At 43.7% G+C, this 13352-nt stretch overlaps 1 protein-coding gene and 1 pseudogene across 1 annotated transcript in view; one reads left to right on the forward strand and one right to left on the reverse strand.

The window, feature by feature from the left end:
* Positions 1-13352, forward strand: part of Baiap2l1 (BAI1 associated protein 2 like 1) — a 92347-nt gene that overhangs the window by 49011 nt on the left and 29984 nt on the right. The gene's annotated exons all lie outside the window — the stretch shown is intronic.
* On the reverse strand, positions 11535-13345 carry LOC114611349 (annotated as a pseudogene).

The following is a 13352-nucleotide window of genomic DNA, read 5'->3' on the forward strand; positions in this document are numbered from 1 at the left end:
TCACAGAGGTCTGTGTTTTATAGTGATATTGGTATAAATACGCATACATTCCTAAGGGTTTAAATGTTCTGTATTGTAGATTGCTTACTTTACTGAAGCAACTATGTGTTCACATGCTGTACTGTCGCCTGTCATTCATAAAGACCTCAATTATGAGACATATGTCATTAGCATCATATCCCTTTCACAGATGTGGAAACAGGTTCAAAGAGAGTCACTTGCCCAGGTCACATAGCTACTCATTGTCAGTTGACTAGATCCCAGGTATATGGCCTATTGTGCCAATTTACTTTTTTTATACTTATGATTTGAAATTACCTTTTTAACTTATTAATTGAGGGGGGTGTGCAACATAAGTACCATGGCATGTGAGGGGAGGCAGAGGGCAACCTGAAGAGTCAATTTCCTCCTTCCTCTGTGATCCAATGCACTTACCAGGCTTGGCAGCGGTGGCTTTCTCACTGTGTTAAAACAGTGGGCACATGCAACTTAAAGGCTGAAGGGTTTCCTGAGGCTCACAGGCTCTGGTCCATCATGTGAGGAGGCAAAGGTTATAGCAGTGGGTGGGTGTGGCAGAGGTGCTTCTCTCTCCACCTCAGTGGATCAGGAAGCAGGGAGCTGAGTCAGACCTGGCAGAGCTACTCCTTTCCAGAGCCACCACCAGAGACCCATTCTACTGGCAAGGCCCCTTATCCAAAAGGCCCCACAACCTTCCAAAACAGTACCCCAGCTGGGGACCATGTGTTCAGATGCACACACCTGTGAGAGATATTTCATGTTTGAATCATGACAGACCCCAAAGAGGTGAGGTTATGAGATCTTTATTATTTTAGTTTTTGTTATTTAATGCCACCTGATTCCTTGGGCACATCCTATATATGAATCTGAAACAACACCTATTTTTTATTACCACTTTGCCCATCAGAGGAATCTTTGAATTTGGAAGTGTACAGATCGAAAATTATCTTGTTTCAACCCATTTTTCACAGTTCATTTATCTTTTTCTCCTAGAAGAAAATCATGTGTGCAAGCAATTCAAGATAAGGGAAAAAGGACTGAAGAGATAGTTCCATGTGTAAGAGGACCTATGCTCAGTTCCCAGCACCCAGGTTCAGCAGTTCACAACCACCTACAACTCCAGTTCCAGGGGATCTGATCCCTTCATTGAACTTATAAGGCATATACACATGTGTGTGCATATACACACACGCCTACACACACACACACAAATATTAAATATTTTAATTTTTTAAAAAAGGAAGTGAGTAGGTACCCTTGCACTCTTGTTGTCGGACTGACTCGGAGCCAAAGCAATGTCCTATCATGTTGGAGGATCAGTGCCAGGGACCCAGGGACTCTGCCTCAGATGCTGACACCATCCTTGGTGAATAAAGCATCTTGTACCCTGTTATGAGTGAGTGCACATTTCTTAAACTGTTGGCAGCACTGTGTCAGAAAGGGAAAGAGCAGGTTCTAACACACAGGAGAGAGGCACTTGAGAGCACAGCAAAGACAGTGACTCTGCTCAGGAGTACAGGAACAGACAGGGGCAATGAAGAAAATGAAGTCCAGCCTGCTCCAGACATTTACCAGCATGCCACAGTACCATGGTAGGGATGGCACCTCTGGTAGGGAGACCAGGAAAATTCCTTGCTATGTAGGAATACTCTCTGGGTTAGGAAAAGCAAAAACACAGGAAAAGATCCTGGGAAATGCAAACCAACCCACAAGATAACCACTTCACACCCAGTCAAGCAGCTGCAACTAAAAAGACAGCCAAGAACCAGCAAGATGGCTCAGTGAATAAAGTACTTGTCACTAGCCAGACAACCTGAGGACCAATATGGTGGAAGGAGAGAGCTGACTTTCACAAGCTGCTGTCTTCTTTTTTTTTTTGGTTTTTTGAGACAGGGTTTCTCTGTATAGCCCTGGCTGTCCTGGAACTCAGTCTGTAGACCAGGCTGGCCTCGAACTCAGAAATCCGCCTGCCTCTGCCTCCCAAGTGCTGGGATTAAAGGCGTGCGCCACCACCGCTCGGCCACAAGCTGTCTTCTGACCTCTACATGTGCACCCTAGTTTGTGTACATATATACATACATAAAATATAATTAAAAATCTAAGGTTTATTTACACAAATTTATGTATATGAATGGCCTGTTTGCTTAATAAGATCCCATTACAGATGGTTGTGAGCCACCATGTGGTTGCTGGGAATTGACCTCAGGACCTCTGGAAGAGCAGCCAGTATTTTTTTTAACTGCTAAGCCATCTCTCCAGCCCCTAAAATTGTTTTTAAAAGCAGTCAATAACAATATTAGCAAAGATGTAGCAAGCCAAGCATGATGGTGCATGTCTTTAATCGAAGCACTTGGGAGGCAGGCTAATCTCTGAGTTTGAGACCAATCTGGTCTACACAGTGAGTTCCATGTCAGCCAAGAAGACCTTCTCTCAAAAAATAAAATGCAGAAAAACCGCAGGCCTCATCTATTGCTGGAAGGGGTGTAAAATGGAACAGATATGTTAAAAAGCAGCCTCGGTTCCTTAAATTCTCATGTGACACAACAATGCTACTTCTTAGTTGCGTATGAGAAATGAAACGTGTAACCCCACATAATCTTAAACTTGAACATTAATTATAGCTTATAATTAGAAAGCCAATTTATGACCTGTCCCTGTAATGAAGTGTTATTTAGCCATGAAAAAAATGGAGTGCTGATGTGTGCTGCTACATAGTTGAGCCTCTAAAACATGACAAGTCAGAGAAGCTAAATGAAAGAGCCATAGAGTGCATGATTCTGTTTATATGACATAGTCAAAAACATTAATAAAGACAAAGCAAGCTTTGAAATTTAAAGGGAAACAAAAGAGGACTGGTTGCCTAGTGAGTAGTGGGATTCTTTTTGTGTGGTTAAAAAGGGCAGTGGTAAAAAAAAAAGATTTTGTGGTTAGAAAAAGCATTGTGATTACATATACTAAATGTTACTATTAGCATGTAGGGGCACTTTACTGACAGCAACAACAAAAACTAAGTTGGGCTGGAGAACACTTGTTGCTCCTAGAGAGAACCCAAGTTTAGTTTCTAGGACCCCATAATGGTCAGCTCACAACCACCTACAACTCCAGCTCCAGGGGCAGCTGAGATCTCTGGCTTCCACAGGCACCTGCATGCATATGCACATTCCCTCCTCCACAAACGTGTGTGTGTGTGTGTGTGTGTGTGTGTGTGTGTGTGATTAAAAAGTAAAAATTATAAAAGAGCTGGCGACCTCTGCTCGAATATCAGGCACAGTTGTGAGGCTGGGCAAAGGCGTCCTGGTAATCTGTCAGCAGGAAATACCAGAAGGATGGAACAGAGGAGAGGTAGCAGCAAGAGCCACAGTCTCACTGTCCCAGCTGGGCTCACTGATGAGCTTTTGGTGAGGCAGGGATGTAAGAAGAGTTACAGATGAACTTAAGAATCCTTGATTGGCCAAGTGAGTTGACTTGGGGTTTTGACCTAACCTAGGAATCGGTTCTCTTTTGAAACCATGGCTGTCCTTTGCAGCAGACCTGGTCTTCACCTATAACACAGTAAAGAGATTATGAAAATATAGACATACACAGTTTGATTTGGGATTGGTACTAAGTAAAGAGGTAATAAGAGTTACAGAATTTCATGGAAAAAGATGATCTCACATACATGAGGGTGGCAGAGAAGCTGCAGTCTGAGTATGGGCTATAGGGGAGGTTGGGGAAGCTGTGCTTTCTTGGGAACTGAGGCTGTCTTCACTTACCTGGGCTTTGGAGCTTGTGGAGAGGATCATGGCCAAAAATGTGCAAAAGAAAAATGGACCCTTGTTTCTTGGTGTGTTGGCATGTGTCATTTCAAATTGAGGGATTAGCATTATTGGCACTGAAGGGTTGGGAGTTATTAGAAACTGAGTCATACTTTAGGAGCATGGGTTCAGAGGTACGGTACAAATTACCAGATGAGCAAGGAGGCACCTTGAATGACAGGCATTTACAACCATGACCTCACAGGCCAGCAGTCCATCCCTGTGACTCTGCAAGTCCCCAGGGCTGATGCGTCACTCAGGCACAGCTTCCGCCTCTGTCCTGATAGGGTTTGTGGCACAGTCATTCATTCATTCATTCATTCATTCATTCATTCATCCATCCATCGATCCATCCATTCATTTTCTCTCCCTCTTCTCCACCCTCTGTCCTCATTCTATTCTCAGTTTGTTGTTTTTGATTGTCTTTTTAAAAAAAAATACATGTGCAATGCACACACACATGCACTGGGTGTGGTGATGGTGCACGCCTTTAATCCCAGCACTTGGGAGGCAGAGGCAAATGGATCTCTGAGTTCAAGGCCAGCCTGATCTACAGAATGAGTTCTAGGACAGCCAGGGCTACCCAGAAAAAAAAGCCTGCCTCAAAAAACTAAAACAAGCAACAACAACAAACCCAGAGAAATAAATGGAAGGAAGGAAGGAAGGAAGGATAGATGGTCAGATGGATGGATGGATGGATGGGATCTGGTGTAGTCCAGAATGACCTCAAACTCTCTAAGTAGCTGAGGGTGACCTTGAACTTCTGGTCCTCCTGCTACCTCGTGAGAGCTGAAATGACTAGTACATGCCGCCATACCTAGCTAATGCAGTGCTGGCAATGGAACCTGGAATGTCATATATGCCAGGTAAAAACTCTACCAAGTGAACTACATTCCCAGCCTCTGGCTGGGTTATTTGAGCCAGGGTCTTTCTTTGAAATCCAGGCTGGCCTCGGATTTACTATGTAGCTGAGGATGACCTGGAACTCCTGATCCTCCTGCCTCAACTTCCCAATGCATAGATTGGTTTATGTGCTGCTGGAGGTTTGATTGAGGACCTCACACATGTCACGCATCGTTCCACCAACTAAGCTCTGCCCCGGTGCTTCTCTGAGCCAGCGTCTTGCTGGCTACGTAGCTCAGAGTAACCTCAAACTCAAAACCCTCCTACCTCACCGCCTCCTAAGGTCAGCCTGAACCATCATTTCTTCTTTTGAAGTTTTACTGTATCCAATTAAATATTTTAATTTTATTTCTCTTTTATTCTGTACTCAATCCAGCTTAATTTCTCATTAGAATTAATGCTATGTAATTTACAAGTCCTCTGGGATATCAAAAGCAATATACTTTGATTTTATAATGAAAATTAAAACTTACATTCTAAAAAAATCTTACATCTTGACTGAAAAATGAACCTAATAAACATCAAATTTAGTTTTTCTCTTTATTACCTTAAATTGTCTAATTTTACATAATTAAACCCTTGGGTAGAAATTATTTTGGCCAGCCCCTCCCCCCTCTGAGATAGGGTCTCATGTATTTAGGCTGTCCTCAAACTTGCTGTGTAGCCCAGGATGACCTTGAACTTCTGATTCTCCAGCTTCCACCTCCCAAGTGCTGGGATTACAGATGTGTGTCTCTGTGCCCTGTGTGTGTAATTCTGGGGACCTGGGGACCAAAGCTAGAGTTTTAGTCATGCTAGGCATGCAGCTCTACCGAGCGAGCTGCACTCCGGTGCTTCCAACGCTCTAAATGGGTTGAGACAGGTTTTCTCTGTGTAGCCCTGGCTGTCCTGGAACTCACTCTGTAGACCAGGCTGGCCTCGAACTCAGAAATCCGCCTGCCTCTGCCTCCCAAGTGCTGGGATTAAAGGCATGCGCCACCACCGCCCGGCCCCTTAATTATTTTTTGATGCTGGTGCTCGAACCCAGGGCCTCACACCTATACTTTGGAGTGACAAACAATTTGTTGCTTGCTTTCCTTTGGCCATTACCAGGGATTGAACCCAAGACCTCATACATGCTGGTCAAATGTTCTGCTACTGAGCTGTATTCCCCATTGGTGGTATTCATTACTTTTGATGGCTGTCTATATTTCTCTTTAAATTTTCCTCTCTTGGAGCTGGGTGCTGGAGAGGAAGAGAAGCTCTGTAGTACTAAGGAAGTTTGGGGCTTCTTTGTTCTTGGCTCTCAGAGAAAGCTGAGCAGGGGAAAATTAATTATTGGGTTTTCTAAAAAGCCACATGAAACTCAAATCCCAGTTGGTAATTAAGTGATAATGGAAGTATTTTTCTTTCCTATTTAGTTTTTATTTTGACAGTTGTTTAGATTTCTTTATTTTGCTTTAGGTGTATGAATGTTTTGCCCACATACACACATGTATGTGTGCCGTGTGCCTGTTGGATCCCCTGGAATTGGGGTTATGGAGAGTTGTAAGTTCTGAGAATCAAACCTGGGTCCTCTGAGAAGCAGCAATGCTCTTAACCCCTAGTTCTCTCTGCAGCTCCTCCTCTCCTATTTAAATGACTGTCTGTTGTCTATAGCCTTGCTCTAGTGTTGAAGATAAGGGAACACAACAGAAGTTCTCCTCCCTGGGGATTTTCCAGTGGAGAATAGACACATGGTGTGACATGTCAGGTGACAGAGGAGAGGCACTGGGTGGTAGAGGACAGCATGGAGCGCAGTTGCTTTTGCTGGCAGTAGGAACGCACCATGCATATATCATGAGGCAGATGTCTGACACAGCCATTCCAGTGAAAACCTGCAAGTGTAAAGGTCCCGGGGCTATAGCAGGCATAGGTCTCTCTCCTTGGGGAAGCAAGGAAAGCGAGAGAGGGTGAGCACTGTAGATGAAGAGGGTAAGAACATGACCAGGATAGGGGGGTTGTGGGCCAGGGACAAACTTGGCCTTTCAACCTGAGTTGGAGGTGTGGGCTCTGAAGGTAATGAGCCTAGAAGTGAAATAATCAGACATAGATTTATGAAGGCTTTTCCTGGCTTCTGAATGAAGAATAAACTATAAAAGGTAGAAACAGGGAAGCCTGGTACAAGACTGGTATGCCAGTCCAGGTGGGGCAGGATGTCAGTAGGGATGGAGGAAGAGACACTTGTTTCCTGGTCCACTGAGCACCACGTGAGGAGAAGGACTGGGTGCCTGTTACACTGACTGGAGATGCTAAGCCTTCCTCTGAAAACTTGAGTTTGGAGATGATTGTGAACAGGTCCTATAAACAGGGCAGCCCTGTCTCACCAGCCCAACAACAGGGATACTAACTAAGCTTGTTCCTGGGTCCTCCCTGGATCATAAATGTGGCCATTCTTGAGGACACAATGTGTCACAGTCATTTTTCTCTTATGGTCTTCTCATTTGATTGTCACTAGGTCCACGGATGCCTCTCAACCAAGCCCTGGAGCCCAGTCCTCTCTGAAAGGCCTCCTTCCAGAGAGACTGTAGAACAGCCAGCCATCATGAACCCTGTTCTGACTGTTTGAGGGCTTGTGTGTGTGTGTGTGCGCCAGGACACCGCTGGCTTCCAGTGGAGCCTTAAAAGGCAATTCTACCATCTCAGCTTTATCTCCTGTGTAGTCCATTCACTCAGCTGAAATAGCTTCAAGGACCAGTCCAGTCCTTAGCCTATATGTACCTCTAAGATACTGCCCTGCCTTCTACAATTCTATTTCTAGACAAGAATTCAAATGGTCTAGTGGTTTTTAAATTTTTTATTGCATCATATTTTTGTACATGTCTCTGTATATACATATATGAGTGTGCCATGGCATTCGTGTGGAAATCAGTGCTTCTGTTCTAATATGTGAGTCTTCACATCGCCATGCTTGGTGGCAAGTGCCTATACCCACTGAGCCTTCTCATGATCCCACCAATCCAGAGTGTTCTGGTGCTGATGAGACATTTGTCTCCCACATCCTGAGCATCACTTCAGCCTTGTTACTGCATTAGTTAATTGTGCGTTATGCTGATAGATTCCTAAAACAATGTAAGAGGAAGGAATTACTGACTTGGGCTCATATTTTCAGGAGTGATGGAGTGATAGTCATGACGTAGAAGGTATAGAAGAGCAGAGCAGGCACACCATGGCAGCCAGGAAGCAGAAAAAAGATTAGAGAAGACAGCTAGGCCAGGATATACTCCTCAAACACAGTCCCAGGTGCAAGACCTACTTGCATGTGCCTGGGCCCACTTCTTACTTTTTCTATTTCCCAATAATGCCATCATAGTATGAATTCAAGGGATTAATCTGTTGAGTAAGTCAGAGCCTTCCTGATTTAATACTCTCTGGAAATGTCCTTCCAGACACCCAGAGATGAGCTTTCAGTCCAATCAAGTTAACAGTAACGATGCACAATTAGTCATACCCAGTAATGCAAACCCGATCCCTTCCCCGTGAACTCTCCACTCATAGTTGAACCAAGGACACCTAGAAGTCAGGATCCCAAGCTCAGGGTCAGACATGGGTCTCACTCTTAGTAGAGTCCTTGTGTAATGCTAAGAAAATCTTCCATCCTCTCAAAAGCTCGGTAAGATCCTTGGGGACTGGAGACATGGCTAAACAGTAGGAGTACTTGCTACTCCTTCATAGGACCCAAGTGCTGTTCTAAGCATCCATATTGTCCATCTGTAATACCCGCTCAAGAGGATCTGATGCCACTGTCTAACAACCCCCCTGACACACACACACATAAAATAAAAACAAAACCAGAAATGTGTACAATTCCAGATGTACCATTAAGTCTTGAGTGAAAATGTCTACAGTTAATTGCATTATCAGAAATGAGCCATTGCCACCTCATTCATGGTTGGTGGTTGATGACACACCTGTTTTTATTGGTGTCAGCATCACGGTAGATGTATTTCAGTAAATAAGGAAAATGAATTATTAATGTTCAATTCTCCTGACTTGAAGTTATTTGTAGAGCACACTAATCTTTTAATGTTGTATTTTACATTAAGATGTAAAGAAAACAATTGTTTATCATTTCTATATCAGAACAAAATTGATAAGTTTCTTCTATGTGATATACACTTGATGCATTTGAATAAATTAAAGTATTTTTTTGGCCAGCAAGATGGCTTAATGGGTAAAGTCACTTTCCATGCAAGCCTGGTGGCCTGAGTTTGATCCCCAAGAACCCATATAAAGATGAATGAAGAGAACTGACTCCCAAAAGTTATCCGCCAGCCTCCATCCATAGCATGTGTACCTACAGATTATGCATATACAAGAATAATAAAAAAAACTACTCTCTTAGCTGAAATTAAAAATACCACATTAAAATTCAGCTGGAGGTATTCAGCTGGCAAGATGGCTCTGTGGATTTGAGTCTGGATTCCCAGAACCCATGTAGACTGGATATGGTAGTGCTGGACAGAGGCAGAAACAAGAGAGTCCCTGGGAGCTCCGGAGCCAGCAAGTCTGGCACATGCAGAAAGAGCAGACTCTGAGACAGAGTAAGGAGGTTGAGGCTCAGTACTTGAGGTGGTCTCTGCTCTCCACATGCACGTACTTGCTTGCATTCACATGAACATATACATAGACACATCATACATAAAGCAACGTTTTAAATAAGAAATTCACCTTTTGTATTGTAACAGATCCTGTGTTTAGCTTGCTATACTCGTGATAGCAGGTAGGCTGATTGGCTTAATTGTTAATCAAGAATCAGGTGGGAAATAACATTCGATTTGCTTTCAGCATCAGTTTATCAGGCCAGTGGCAGAAATGTCACCTAAACACTGTATCCCTCTTCTGATTTAAAACTGGTTCCTAATTTTGTCAGTGAGGTCCTAGATGACAGCACTAGATCCCTCACACTCCGTCCTATAGACCTGGTGCTGTATTGCTGTCATGTTCCATACCTCACTGAGACTGGATTTTAAAATACCTTTCCATCCACCTTTATGTGGGTTCTTGGGGAGCAAACACAAGTACAGTAACAGTTGGTAACTGGTTTTGTCTTTTTTTTTTCCCTTTTGGCCTATTTTTTAGTGCTTCAGCCTTTCGGGGTGAGCAGACCTTGAATTGTCCACATACTCTCTTTCCCTCCACCCAAGCTCATCATTGGTCATCTATCACTCACTAAAGACTTCAGTCTCCATTAGGGTTCATGCTGCATTCTGTTAAAATAGGGCAAGTATGTAACACCCTTCTGTCACTACCCACAAGCCCCTGGCACTGATCGTTTTACTGTCTCTAAAGTTCTTCCTTTCCTAGAGTGTCCTGCAGTTAGGATCATAGAATATTTAGGTTTCGTGGTCCACATTCCTTCATGGAACTGTACAGTTAAGTTTCTCCATGCCCAGGTGTTTCCCCTTGGGATTGAGTGACTGATTCAATCCTGACCTTCCACCCTTGCCCCATATCACAAGGAAGTGTTGGCGACATGTACCACTAGCCCAGCAGAAGACCAAAAATGAAAAGTCAAAGTACAGTTTCTGTTGAAACACGTTGCACGTTTCTTTCTCACAGTTAAACAACCAGAAGACAGGCAAGTATGGTGACACACATCTTTACTCTCATCGCTTGGGAGACAGAAGCAGGCAGAACTGTTAGTTTAAGGCCAACCTGGTCTATAAAGCAAGTTTCCCAACACCCAGGAGGGTGGTTGTTACACAGAGAAACAGAACAAACAAACCGACAGAAGACAGAGACCATTTCTGTCCAGTAACAGGGGCTTAACAGTTTCTCCAACTTGGAGGTACTGTTGTTATGTTTCGTTATCCACAAGCTAGAGCCACTCGGTGACTGCTTCTGATAGTATTGTGCAGCCATTTATCGTTTAAACTAGGGACAGTTGGAGGGGGGGGGAGGTTAATTTGAGACAGGGTTGGGTTTTTTTTTTTTTTTTTTTTTTTTTTAGAATAGCAAAAATGCCAGATGGTGGTGGCACACACCTTTAATCCCAGCAATTGGGAGGCAGAGGCAGGCAGATTTCTGAGTTCGAGGCCAGCCTGGTCTACACAGTGAGTTCCAGGACTACACAGTGAAACCCTGTCTCGAAAAACAAACAAACAAAAAAAAATAGCAAAAAATGTTTTATTGAAACATAAGATTTACAGAAGTTTCCAGATAAGCCATATAAAATGGTCACAAGCTTTTTCTCCGTCTTTTGGGGGTGGGGGGGTGGGGGTGGAGAATCTACACTTGACAGCAAAGTCACAATGTTACAAGTAACGTTTATCTAATGTTCCCATTTTGGTTCAGACAATCAAGCTTGTCCATCTATAGCTTCTAAAGTTAGACTTGGCTAGAGCCTATTCTAAAAACTGGTTAGCTGCATTTAACCAATGCAATTAGATCCCTTAAGGTGGGAAGGGGGAAGGAGGCCATAAAATTAAAGTAAAACTACTTTCCCCCTGAAAAATAAAAGCACCCATTCCCCTGGCAGCTAACCCTGACAACTGCCTTCATTCACAGTGCCTTGTACTTTAACCATGATGGGGGAGGAGTCAAAGCAGAGAGCCCTGCTTCTCAACATCTCTCAGCAACCAGGCGGATACTTCTAGCCTCTGCTCATGCTTTACAACAGTGAATCGGGACAAGACAGATTTGCTAATGTGCATGTGATCACCAAAGATGAAGATGCCTGGGCTTTTATTCTGTAATGTTTCTAAGACTGTGTCCATTAAATGCAAGCAAAAAAAAAAAAAAAAGGAAGAAGTCTTGGCAGAACAGGAGAAGTGGTGCACACTTGATCTGATCGACTTAAATATTGTTCGTGGCATACAGCCTAGCGGGTGCTCTCGCTGTTTCCATGGCCTGGGCTTCCTTGGTCTCCCGCTGCTCGGCTACATCATTTGCTAATGGATCACGTGGATTAGGAGCACTTAACAAAGCCTGGATGGATAGCAGAACTGTGTGGATCTGCAGTGCTGGGGACCACTTTTCTTTCAAAATATCTAAACATATTCTTCACAACTTGTCTACGTTAGGATAATAAATTCTGATCATGAAGCATACTTTAGGTGCTGCTATTGGGTATTCTTCTGGAAGGAATAGTTGAAGTTCAAAAGTCTCTCCCTCAAATGGGGAATCCTGGGGGCTAACAATGACCACATGAAAATAATGGGTGTTGTTCTCATCTGGTTCTGCTTTAATGCCAGGAACGGGTTCTGCCAGCAAATGTTGGGTTTCCTTGATGATCCTGTGGGGCAGTCCGGCCGTCTTGTCAGATTCTGAGTTCAGCCTCTGCTCTTGTCTCCAGCTCCACTCGCCTCACCCCAGACAGAATTTTTTGTGGAACTGTAGCCCAAGCACAAGGCGTCTTGTCTATGTTAAACAAGTGCTCTACCTACCAATTGCCAACTGAGCTATATCCCCAGTCCCTAAGAATCGTTTTACAAAGCCAGGCATGGCAGACATTTGTGTAATCCCAGGCTGAGATAGGAGGGTCATGGATTCGAGGACAGGCTGAACTAAAGAGTGACACCCTGTCTCAAAAAAAATTTAAAAAAGAAAGAAACATTTTATTACCTTTATGCCTTTAATGTTCTCCATTAAGTGCTGTGTTTGTTTTTGTTTATGCAGCTCTGAGTTTCTAACATAAAACGTGTCTCTGAAAAACCTCTTTTAACATTTTCTGCAGCTGAAGCCTACTGGTGACAGATGTTGTCTGAAAAAAAATCAGCAGGGCATATGGTACTCTCCTAATCTTAGAGGCAGGTGGATCTCTGTCAGTTTATGGTTAGCCTGGTGTACATATCAAGTTCCAGGGCGTAACATATGAGGCCCTGTCTCAACACAAACTCATGCCTTAGCTGGCCTGCCATTTACTTCATAGCCCAGCTAGCTTTGCATGGCAGTCCTACTTCAAGTATTTTGAGTACTGGGATTAGCGCTGTGCGGTTATGGGCCACCATGCTGCTTTGCTGTTTTTCCCTTTTTTGGTGGGCTGAGGGGAGAGAGAACGGGCTGTGCTGCATAGCTTAGGCTATACAGAATTTGCAATCCTCTTACATCTACCTTGAGTGCTGAGATTTCAGGCTTGCACCACCATGGCCCACTTTACACTCTCTTAAGTGATTTACGAGGGGAAGTCTGATGTAATTCTTATCCGGTTCCTCCCCAGCCTTGGCGTTTCCCACCCTATAGCTTCTTCAAGAATGACTATTTACCCGATATTTTGTAGTTTGCATGATATACTGAGTTGCCAGTATGCCAGGGTCTATTCTGGATTCTCGGAGCTTTCCGGGTCTATGAGAGAATATCTGCCATTATTTCCAAATCTGCCAGGTTTGGAAAAGAGTTTCCAACACCATTGCTCCTTTCTCTCCCTGGTTTTCCCTTTATGGATGTTGCTTGCAGTTCTTGGATATCTTGTTCTTTTTTCCCTTTTCTTTGTCAGTTTCTGAGGGCTGTAGTAACATATCGTTCCTCAGCTACAGCCAGTCTCTTGAAAAGCCAGAGAGTCGGGGCAGTCTTCGTCTGTTTCTATCACTGTATTTGATTATTCCTTTGAGCTGAGTCTGAGAACATGGCTCACCTGCTCTTATGCCTCTCAGTTTTCCCTGGGGCATCCTTGCA

This window comes from Grammomys surdaster, unplaced genomic scaffold, assembly GCF_004785775.1.
Source record: "Grammomys surdaster isolate TR1022 unplaced genomic scaffold, NIH_TR_1.0 126109, whole genome shotgun sequence".
Lineage (NCBI taxonomy): Eukaryota > Metazoa > Chordata > Mammalia > Rodentia > Muridae > Grammomys > Grammomys surdaster.